The 11,620-nt window shown below is 55.7% G+C and overlaps 1 non-coding gene across 1 annotated transcript; it reads left to right on the top strand.

Annotated features, from left to right (window-relative positions):
* Positions 1 to 371: 371 nt before the first annotated feature.
* Positions 372 to 9,089, top strand: LINC02874. The gene is made up of 3 exons (XR_004229168.1): positions 372 to 439; positions 1,228 to 1,405; positions 7,744 to 9,089. It is a non-coding gene; the product is annotated as a long intergenic non-protein coding RNA 2874 (transcript).
* The last annotated feature ends 2,531 nt before the right edge of the window (positions 9,090 to 11,620 follow it).

Raw genomic sequence — 11,620 nt, 5'->3', positions numbered from 1 at the left:
ACACCCATGTGCACTCAGCACTCACACATACACCGCAGTTCCCAGGGGTGGTGCGCACTCAAGGCAGGAGGTACACACTGAAATCATGCACACCCCCAGACACACACGTGCATGCAGGAACAACAGACTATGCCCAGGTGTCCACACAGCGTTCACATGCTCATGCCCACCAGTAGACATACAAGTGGGACATTCAGGACATCAGGAGTGAGAGTACAGCAGGCAGGGAACTGCAGCTGGCAGGATGCTGCAATCCCCAGTCTCACCTCTGGGAGCCACTGTCGGGTCTGCAGCCAAGCCCTGGGTTTGGAAGGGCAGGAGCCTGCCTGAGGCACAATCCCACTGGCCTGAGCCAACAGGCAGCACAGCTCAGGCTGGACCCAGCCAGCCTCAAGGAGGGAAGACAGGGGCATCGTGGTAGCACTGGACTCCCTGCAGGGTATGGGAAGAACTCTGCTCCTCAGATGGGCAGGGGCTGCAAGAAGGAAGAATGGGCAGCTTGAACTCAGGGAGGTGGGTCTGTGGTGGGGTAAGTGGATGGAATAGAACCGGAGGGTGGAGGAGGAGATGGGAAATGGAAGGGCAGGGGGTTAAGGAAGAAATAAAGGAGACAGAGGGAAGGACTGTGGGGAGGGAGATGAAAAGGTTGAGGACAGGACGGGAGTGAGAGAGAAGAGAAGAGAAGAAAAAGTGAGGAGAGAAGAGGGGTCAGACGCGAACAGAGCAGTTCAGAGGTGTGAGGAAGGAGGTAGAGGGATGGGCACGCCCTGCACCACCAGCCACCGAGCCTCCCTGTCCTGCCAGCTCCATCCCCCGTCAGGAAACACAGGCCAAGGCTCTGCTGCACTGTGCCCCTTCCCTTCTCCAGACCCAGAATCTTAGCATCCCTGGATTTTGACATCCAAAAGGCAGGGCTCAACTTACCCCACATGGAAGGCAGTGACTCATGTAGATGAGCCTGCTAGAGCACCTCTTCCAGGAGCAGAGATCCACCAGGGCAGACGGGGGCCGCTTTCCCCTCTCCTGGGGCTGGCTGGAACACCCTCCTCTTACCCCAACTCACAGTGATCCCCAGAGGGGTGGTGCACTCTCCTCTAGCACCTGCCACCTGCCTAACACCCACATGGGGACAGCTTCCAACGAGATGCAAGTGGCAGACAAATGTATCCCAGGAGAGCAGGTGGGGGAGGCTGAGACTGGGGAATGGGCACCCCTCATCTCCCACAGGCTCAGCGGCTCCCTCAGGACATGGAGAAAGCTGGGAACCCTGAGACAGAACTGGAAGTTCTTGTTGCCTAAATCTCTCCTGGCCTGCTGCACATGGAGCCCACTTGTCCCATTCAGGGCTCTGCAGAGGCAGAAAATGAACAGTAAAATGCAAAGATCTGGCGACCTTCAGAGCTGGGTGAGTCCTGGGGTCCTCACCCCATTATGCCTAAGCTACAACCCTGTATTCCCTGTCCTCCCAGCCCTAAGGGTTCTGGTCCCACTACGCAGGGGTGGCGCTCAAAAGCCCACTGAGCTGCAAGGGTCTGAGAGCACCCCATGTCACAGAGGAGGGGAGGCGGCCTTAGACCTGGGATCCTGTTTGCGGCTCTTTAACATGGACACTCTTCTAGAACTCCCCAGTCCCTCCACCTCCTCCTGAAGTACTCCAAGAGCTGGTCAACATCGAGAGCCCACCTCAGGCTGTGGCATGGCTCTTCGGGGGGCCTGGTGGGTCATGGGCTTACCTCTCCCAGTTCTTGTGTCCCATAACTCAGGGCCCAGATGGAGACACTGTGACTGTTCACTAATCGGATAAATAAGTGTGTAGGAGAAAGGCCTTGCCTGCTCTATCCTTCAGATGAGAACACTGAGGCTCCGCGAGGCTGCAAGTCTTTCTGCGGGCCAGTGCAGCAGACCACCCTGGGAGGCCTAAAGGAAGTGCTGGCGGAGCTGAAGCCGCAGTTCTCCTGCCTGGTCTTCCAGTCCAGCCCTCCACCTCACCCTTCCCCCTCCCTCAGCCCTGCCTTGGGCTCCAAACCCTGACCTGATGGAGTCTCACCTGGGCAGGCCCACCTCAGACTGCCTGCTGCAGACCCCCACACCCCATCCCCTTCTCCCTCCGCAGGAGCATGCCCCCGCCATCACTCCCCTGCTCCATGAAACCCAAAGGCAGACCCCTCGCAATCCTCCCCATTCCCATAGCATTGCAGCCCCTGCATCTGACCACATCCCTTTCTGCTTAAAACTCTTCAACAGCTCCCAGCTTCCCCTGGGACAGAAAGCTCACTCCTCATGTCGGCATTCAAGAGCCCCGCGTACTTTTATGGCTTCATCTCCAGCCACCGTCACCCCCCACCACCACCTCCACCCGACTGTCTTAACACCCTGGTCTGCTCTCCAAACACACAACCGCTTGCATGTCCCTGGTTCAGCCTGCAGGGCCAGCTATGTCTCACCCCCACAAAACTTCACATGGCCATTCTAGAGAGGCCAAGTGCACCCCTCAGAGCTCCTGTAGCCCCCAGGCTTCCTCCCTTCCTGGTGCGTATCCTCTGTGTGCTTGTCTGAACCCCCTCTAAACTGTAACCTCTCTGCAGGCAGGGGCCCAGCCAACCTTGCCAAATGATTACCCTCTGCACCCAGCACACCCCTGAACACCTGAAATACTGTCTAATAGTAGGCTCTGATTATTTCATTGATAATGTAGTCTGGTTCCCCGCTCCATCCGCATGAACCGAGGAGACACTCAGTCGGGGCTGGGGGAAGCTGTCAGTCAAGTTCCCCTCAGCTTTCACCTCTGTGCTCTCTCTCTCTGGGGTATGGGCCTGCCCCCACCATGGGGTTCCCCAACAGCGGTAGGCCCACCGCAGTGCCTGAGGCCCCAGGGACTATCCCTGGGAGAATTGGCTTAACATCTTGTCAACACCAACCTCCCCAAGCTCCTTAATCACTTCAGACATTACACAACGGATGGGTGACCAATAGGACCTGAGACCTTCCCCATCCCCTCTCCACCTGCCTACAGGTAGGTCCCTGGGGCCTCTGCAGAACCACCCAGAAGCCCCAAAGTGTGACATCACCCATTCAACAGTCTTTCCCACTCCCATCACTTCCTGAAACAGCCAGAGCAAGAAGATGATGCATGTGAGCCCTGCCCTTGGGAAGCCTCCAGGTTGGGAAACGAGGAATGAGCCTGACACCCAGGGCCCAGAGAGACCCAGGACAGAGGCAGGCCAGGAAGCAGACACGTGCTGCTGGGTGATGACGACAGCACCAGTAATCACGACTACTCCTTATTAAGTACTTACTAAGAGCAAGACTCCAAGCTAAGCAATTAATAGACCTTTTCTTGTTTAATCCTTACCATAATTCCATAGGGTGAGTATAATCCTTAATTTATAGTTTGAAAAAGGAGGCTCAGAGAGATCTAGCAATGTGTGCAGCATCACACAGCTAGTCAGTGGTAGAGCTGGAATTTCAATCCAGATCTGCCAGCTCCAAAGCCAGTGCCCTTTCTACCCCACTTCAAGCTCTAGGTGGGGGTTTGTTACTTCCCTTACAAAAAGCCTCATGGGAGCCCCATTACCAATAACATAAGCCCCCGACAGCTGAGACTCCCCGGGTGACCCCTGCCTGCCTTCTCACCATTGCTCCCAGCACACCACCATCACACCTTAGATTTTAACACTGCCGTTTTTGAAGTTTACCCCTCTGAGTCTTGGCTTCTGCTGTTTACTCAGGCTCAAATCCAGCCCCACTTTACAGATGACAAAACAGAGAACTAAGAATGTTAAGTAACTAGCCCAAGGTCACGCAGCTAGAAAGCAATTGAGCCTGGTTAGAGCTCAGGTCATTAGAGCATCAAGTAATCAAGCATTAATTTGTGTTACAGACAATTAGAGAATGAGAATTAGCAGGACATGTCGCTAATGGTGCAGAAGTTAGAGGAGAGGAATCAGGCAGGTTCCAGAGTGAAGGAGGGCCAGGCTAGGCCTTGAGAAATGGGCAGCCTCTGAATGTGTGTTCTTGAAAGGGGAGGGCAAGAGAAAAGTACAAAGATGACAGCAAAGAGAGGGAGAGGGGAAGGGAGGGGGGGGTTGTCAAAATTAGGGAGAGAATGTAGCATGGTGAACAGAGTTGCGACTGGGAGTCAGGAGACCCAGCTGTGTCCCCTCAACTTCCTGTGTGATCTTGGGCAAGGAAGGCCCTTCCCTCTCTGGGGGGTGCCTTGTCTATCAGTGAAGGATAGATGCACCTAGGTGGCCTCTGGGGTCCCACCTGGCCCTGACATCCCAGGAATTTTTGTGTTGCCATTGGACCTTGAAACACAGAATCTGACCCCAGACCCTTGACACGTGGTACAGGCTTGGACAGCAAGGGCAGACGGGGCCAGCAGCTAACATGACACCTGACAGGGAGCACCCAAGGGCTATCCCCATCCACACGCAGTCACTCGCGCGCCCCTTCTCCCCCTGCATCTCTGCTACTAAGCATGTGTGGACTCGCTACAGTGGATCCAATCCTGTGGAAGCTAGAACGCAGCAGGGGCGAAAGAGTCATACACTCAAGAAAAGGCAAAGGGAATGGAGGTCCTTAGAGAAGGGGCAAAGAAAAATTCCTGAAAGTAAGGGTGGAGGTTTTCAGATTGGAATACATGGTCTGCCAAATTGGAGGACATTTGAGGAAAAAGAATGGTCCCCAATCAAGACAGCACTGCACCCAAACATGAAGTACCTTCCAGACCATCAGCAAAGGAAACAGTCCTGTTTCAGGGGCCTGTGCTCACAACAACAGACGCTGCTGGAGAGCTCAGAGCCCGTGGAGGCAGAAAATGCCTCACTAGAGACTGTGGACACATATCTGGGCACACACACAGGCATGCACACACAGGTGCTCGCACACAAGCCTGAACAGAGACCCCACCGTGGGCCGTCCATCCTCCCACTTCCCAGTTGAGCCCGGTAAGCAGCTCTCCCTCTCCAGGAAACACACCCCTCACGTGCCGATGACATGCAGCCCTGGAAGTCAGAACCTCTTGCTGTCTCACCTCGCTCCCTCTTGCTGCAGTTCTGACGTGCTTGCTTCTTTTCTGACTCAAGAGATGCCAAACAGAAACAGGCCCACCCACTTCTGCGTCCTGACTTTCGCCTTCTGGAACATGAACTCAGCTCTTACCTTTCCTACCTATTTGACCTCCAGACCCCTGTCTTATTCACGACGAAATGCCAAATGATGGATGATGGGCACTCGGGAGCCCACGTGATCCTCCAGTGGCCAGCCTCACTGTGCCCTCCAGATTTGTCCCACAGCTAGAAGCTCAGGGCAAGCACCAGCTCCTCTGCTGACTGGCTGCAAAAGCTCGGGCTGAGTTTCTGTGTTCCACAAGGTTACGGTGAAGATTACACGAGAACTGCCTGCAAAGCACTTAGCACAGAGCAGGGCACAGAGTAAGCCCTCGATGATGAATAATATACTTATTATTATTATTTGTCCCTAATTTTAACTCCCTCTGCCCTTATCCCACCATCCCACAGGTTGAGTAGGAAGTCCTTTTTGAAGTCTAATCTCCAGCCTTCATGCCACAGATTGGGCCAAGGTTCCACCTTAATTGGAGTCCGGGGACTGAGGTGGAAAAGGCAGAACTGGCTGATTGGAGGAGCCACGTCCCTGCAAGGGGCCAGGAGGGAGATTACAGAGGCGCCAGGCCCAGAGCTCCAACATGCACCTGCCGCCGCTCCAGGGGAGATCGGGGTCCTGCCAATTTACCCCGCCCCATGATCTCATGGCTGTGTGTGCCAGGCACTGGCTCAGGGAGCGGGTACTGACAGCAGGGCCTGGGCAAGAAGCCCAAGACAAGAAGACGGAAAGGCTGTGGAGAGCCGACAACAGAGCTGTCCCCATGGGGCTCAGACACGAGTTTCCTCCGGCCTCCACTTGTGACCTTTAGCTAGTGACTCACCATCTCTGTCCCTCCTTCCAGGCCCTTCCATGCTCCCCAGTAGCCTCCCTGTGCTGCCCCCTCACACCAAAAGACAATGGGTGAGGGGAGGAGAGGCTCTCCTCCTCGCCAGGGGCTATTCCCTCCCCTGCATCTCTTTCTGCTGACCCTGAGCAGGACACCCTTGCTTTAAAGCACGGGAAGTTCATTGGGCAGGAGACAGGTGGCCAAATGCTGTCACTCCTGGGGCTGCCGCAGGCATGCAAGTAAATGCCAGCTGTAAAGGGCCTGTAATCCCCAAAGAGACGCCCCTCTCTCTCTCTCTCTGTTTCAGGGTGTCCGTAGAGATCACACAGACCTTCAGTTAACCCCAATCCCAAGTTCTCCTGTGTCTTGACCCTCAACCTCTCCTTCCCCAGCCAATTCCTGGATATGTCTCTCCCCAAATTATCCCCTCCACTCACCCCAAAATCCACCACTGGGGGTCCAAAGACCCTCCCCTGAGCCTGGCTGGACAGACTGCAGCTTCTGGAACACAGCATGGCAGGCCTGGCTGGCAGTCCCAGGGGAAGGAGCCGTCTGGTCCTGCTGGACCACCAGGGGCTCCCTTTGCCTCCTGATTACAGGAAGAGGCCTCCACGTGGCCCAGAGCTCTGCCCTCAGGGTGCTGTCTCTGCTCCCAATCTCACTGTCTGCTCTCAGACTTTCAGCTCCGGCGCAGCCAGACACATGTGCCTCCTTGTCCCCACCAAGGATCTCCCTGAGTAGGTTCCACCCCTTCCAGCTTCCCGGCCCTGCTTCCTGGCCTACCCTTCCTAGAGGGAGCCACCTGGGCTCTGCCTGTCTCTCCCTCCGCAGTCGCCACCCCAGCCCTAGAGTCCAGGTGCCCCTGCTGCTCCCACCTCAGACCTTGGCCTGAGCGACACCAGCCTTCCCCACCCTCAGGGAATTCCTCAAAAATCAAAAACTTCATAACACGGGTCCATCCACCATACATACACACACACACAAACACACACACACAAACACACACATACACATGCTCTGTCCTCCCCTCCAAACTCCTGGCCCCCACCTCCCTCTCTGTAAGGAAACTGGGGAGACTGAAATCCCCTCCAGCCCAGGAGCTCTATGAATCTGAGGTTTCTCTCCACAGCCTCAGGTCGGGGCTCCCGCCCCGGATGCAGCCAAGTCTGGAGGCAGGCTGACTACCTGGCACACCCCCTCCTGACTGGCCTCTGGCTCCTGAGGAGGGGGGCAGCTGGCCTTGGTAGCATTCCCCACTCCACTTTCCAGAATCTCCCTCAGCCCCACCTTGGTAGAAGTCACACTCCCCTCTTTTCTCTCCCCCAGCATCTCACAGAGAAGACACTTGGGTGGGCCACAGGCCAAAATTGGGCCAAAACCCTGGAGAGGAGGACCTGGCTCAAGGCCATATCACATTTCCATGTCATTTTCCAGTGGCACCAATTGAGCTGGACAGGCATGTGACTGGACAATCCCCACCCAGGAGGCAGGGCAAATTCCCAGAGTACCAGGTCACTGAGCCACCTCTGGGGTAGGGCTCCCAAGGACTGGTTGGTTCTGGAATGATGCCACTGGGATGCCAGATGCCAGCTGCTCCCCCTGCCTGCCCCAGCCTCAAAGAAAGCCTTGTCCCTCCCAGACCATCACACATTGCCTGCTCTTGGAAGCCTTACCTGGTCAACCCCACCCAACTTTTACCACTTACTACACCACTTACTTTGCGTACCCTCAGCACTTCGATCCCAAGTTACCCTGTGCTCATTTGCCCTTGTTTATATGTTACTTTGCAGATGTTCTCACAGAGCTACACATGCCATGATCAACACTAGTTGTGAGAGTCTCCAGTGTTTAAGCCTATTTTGCTGGAGGATTAGTCCCTGCCCTTAAAGAGTGCCAAAGAAGACTTTGGAATCTAAGTCACACCTCCCCTGCTGCAATTTTTTTCCTCTTGATAATCAAGCAATCTCACTGATAAAATTCTCAACAAGGGGCAGCTCTCCCCATGAGCAAGTTCTTGCCTTGATTGCCAGGGAGGCCCCAGCTAAGGTTATACTGGGAAAGGAATCTCTGCGAGTACTTGTAAGAGGTCAGCTTCTCCTCAAAGCAAGCCTCTCCAGCTGGTGTACTGCAAACCCTTCCAAGACCAAGTTCCCTTCTCCTGGCCTCTAGAACCTGCCTGTGTGCCAGTGCTGTGTCCCCAGTAACACACATGAGTCTCTCCCTCAGAAGCCACAGAAAGATGCAGAGAGAGACCAACCTGGGATTGATTCTCAGCTCTAGCACTTAATAATTGTGCGGACATAACTGCTCTGGACCTCAGCTTTGCTATCTATAAAATGAGAACCATTTTATAGATATGAACACTTCAGGAGAGTCATAAAGATTGAAGTTGATCTGTGCTGTGCCTGGCACAGAGGCCTCCCTCAGTAAATGGCAGCCATTGCTATTGGGGTGCCCGTACACCCCTTGCCCCTGCCAACCACTGGCTTTCACTTAGGCCCACACTGAGGGTGTGGCTGTTGTGTTGGGGGAAGGAAAGAAAGACCATGCCTGGGTTGCAGGGCCCCCACCCCCAAATGGTCTGCTTTTGTGGGAAGCCTTTTCTGATGCCTTCACCCTACCCCTGGACTGATTGACTAAGTGTCCAGCATCATGAGGAAAGAAGCAGGGTTCAGGGACAGCTTGCTTCAGCCCTGAAACTCATCCAGGCCTAGGTCCAGATGAGAGGCATGCCTGGGAGGCCTTCCCTTGTACCCTTGCCTGTCCTGCTGCACCCTCCAGCCTGCAGGCCACTCCTGGGTAGCACAGCACCTTGGATGTCAAGTGTGGGCCTTCCGAGGCACATGGCAGGAGGGGGCACTTCTGTGGGTTGTTGGCAGCAGGAAGGGATGTGTCTCCAGCTGGATCTGGGTTCTCCCATTTTGGGGCCTAGCCATGCCAGGACAGTGCACATAGGCACTTAGTGTGAATCTCATGATGGAGCAGAGGAGGAGCAAGGCAAAACCAGGGAGTCCCCAGGCCCCTGCTTCTGCCCTGCGCAGAGACAGTGGAGCAGGTGTCTCCAGCTTCTTCATCTCAATGCACAGCAAGAAATATATTTAGCAGCAACCAACAGACACATACATTTACAAAACGATACTCTGTATTGCACTGGGATGGTTTTCTATCCTCACGACCCTCTAGTGAGTCGCAGATGAGTCGGAGAAATCCCGCTATAAGTAACGTAAGCAAGCCACAGTCCCTGGCTGGCAAGTGAGGGAGTGCCCCACAAGGACAGGGACACTGAGGTAGCAATGACAACAGCCGGTGCAACCACTCCTTCCTTTTCCCCCTGCTCAGCCCCTCATGGGTGAGGAGAGAAGCGGCCAAGCCGAGGACTGCATGAGAAAGATGCCAGAGCTGCCCCACTCTGCAGCAGGTGCTTCCCCTGGATTCTCACTAATCCATGGCAACAGCCATGAGCACCAGCAGTTATCTGTTCCGTTTTGGAGAGGGGGCAATGCAGGCTCAGAGGCTTTAAAAAGATGTACTATGTGCTTGCTGTGTGCCGGCAGTGTTCTGAATGGTTTATATAATGCACAGCGCTTATCTAGTCCCCAGAGCAGCCCTAGGCAGCCAGTACCATTGCACCGGCACTTGGCAGAGGAGGACGCCGCAGCTCCCCCAGGCCCCTGCTCAGGGTCCCACAGCCAATTGCAGACCTGCATCTCTCAACCCGGAACACCTTTAAGAAGTCCCTCCTGCCCCAGGCAGAGTCCTAGGCTTCCCTGCAGATCCAGGTAAACTTCAGGTAGGAGGAGGCCTGTCTGTAAGAGGGGAACATGAGTAGAAGGGAGCAGATTGAAAGCTAGAAGAGAATATGAATGAGCAGCTGTGGCTGTGGGCTCACAGAAAGGGGGCAGCACCCCGCCCAACTCTCCTCCTGAATCCAGAGGCTATTTCAGTTTAATGTTGATCATAAAAGAAATATTGATGGTGTGGCTGAATCAGGCTCCATGGTGGCCTCCATGCAGGTAGCCTGCTCTGGACCCTGCGGTTCCCTGGCTGCTCCAGATGCCCTCACTCCCCAAGGTCAGCTGCAGACCAGAGCCTCCTGGGCACAGAGAGCCCTGCTCAGAAGGGACACCTCCATTCGCAGAGGTGAGAGGGCCTGCGGGTTTCATGGTGGAAAGGCAAAACCCTGTCTTTGGGACCTGATGTGGATCTGGCTGCCAGGGTCCAGGGTCACCTGTGGGGAGGGGCAGCAGCCGCCCAGCTTTGCCGGAGACGGAGGGCAGGGCCAGACCTCGGGCTTCCCGCCCAGGATGCCATCAGCCAGCTGAAATTCCAGCCTACGCCGGCACCCCAGGGCTGTTGGGGAGGGGCGGGATTTATGACTTCCCCACCCACTGCAACACCCCAAAGGGAAATGTGTTGAGTTGGTCAACATCTCTCTGGTCACAGGGCCAGTGCTCCTGAGGCTCCTCAGTGATGGGGCAGGAGCCAGGTCATTAGGCAGGGGAGACTGTCATTAGTGCGGGTGATGCCACCACCGCTCAGACAATGGCAAACAGTCATTAGCGGCTGTGTCACAGGGGTGAGGCAATGCTGGCTGGCTGGGGGTGGCGCTCCCCCAGCCACACACTCACACATACACACGTGTTCACACACAAGGAAGAAGCAGACATGCTGAAGCACTCACTCCCACAAGGACGTCTGGAGACACACACATCCACACGTGGGGGCATGAGTGGGTGTGTCTGTAGATCACATGCTCACATGTCCACACGCATTCACGTGCAGGGTGTGAGGAGGCATGCGCTCCCACGTGTTCACACAGTCACATACAGGAGCATGAGCAGACAGCCACATTTGCACACTCACATGTTCACACAGAGGAATGAGTGAGCACAGGGCACAGAGACACATGTTCGAACACTTACGGTACAACAAGTTCACACAGGCACACTCGCATGCTCACATTTCCACACTCACACGCAGGGGCTGCGGGACACATTGCCCAGAGAGGACCACAGAGGTCGGGGACACCCCCACCCACACACACCCCAGGGGCAGGGCCCTCGGATCCTCCCCACACCAGGCACCCAGACACCCCCTACCCTGAGATAGACACACAGAGCCTCAGGGGCCCCCGAGGAGAGACCCAAAGACACTCCTTCATCCCACCCACTCCCTGCTTCAAATGATGCAGCAGCCAGGAAGGAAAAACCCAGTGAAGCGAGGAAGCAGCCAGGCTGCACGGACCTCGACAGAGGCCATGTCGGCTGTGCCGCCGCAGGGCTCTCCACACTCCCAGCCCTGACGGCCAGCACAAACCTGCTCCCAACATGAACCCCCAAGAAATGGGCTGCTGTAGGCGTGTTCTCTGCCCGCTTCCCTGTGGGAGAGGGACAGGAAGCAGGAGGCTGGAGTTGGAGGAGGAGGGGGAGAGGAGCAACTGAAACTCAGACCCTGGCCCTGGGTTGAATTTTCTCTCCCATCCTCACTAGGCTTTCCCCTGCCAAGCTGTGGAGCCGCCCTTCAGAAAACACAGGCAGGGAGTGGGAAGAGAGGCAGAGAAAGTGGCGGGCACAGCCACGCCAGGCCAAGAGAGTAGCCTGGAACCCAGCCCTCCGCTCTGGGTTCAACGTCTAGCTCCGCCACTTACCAGCTGGTAGCATTAGCTTC

The sequence above is a fragment of the Piliocolobus tephrosceles genome, chromosome 10 (genome assembly GCF_002776525.5).
Source record: "Piliocolobus tephrosceles isolate RC106 chromosome 10, ASM277652v3, whole genome shotgun sequence".
Taxonomy (NCBI): Eukaryota; Metazoa; Chordata; class Mammalia; order Primates; family Cercopithecidae; genus Piliocolobus; species Piliocolobus tephrosceles.
Note: the sequence above shows the minus strand (reverse complement) of the source record. Positions and strands in the feature narration are given on the sequence as shown.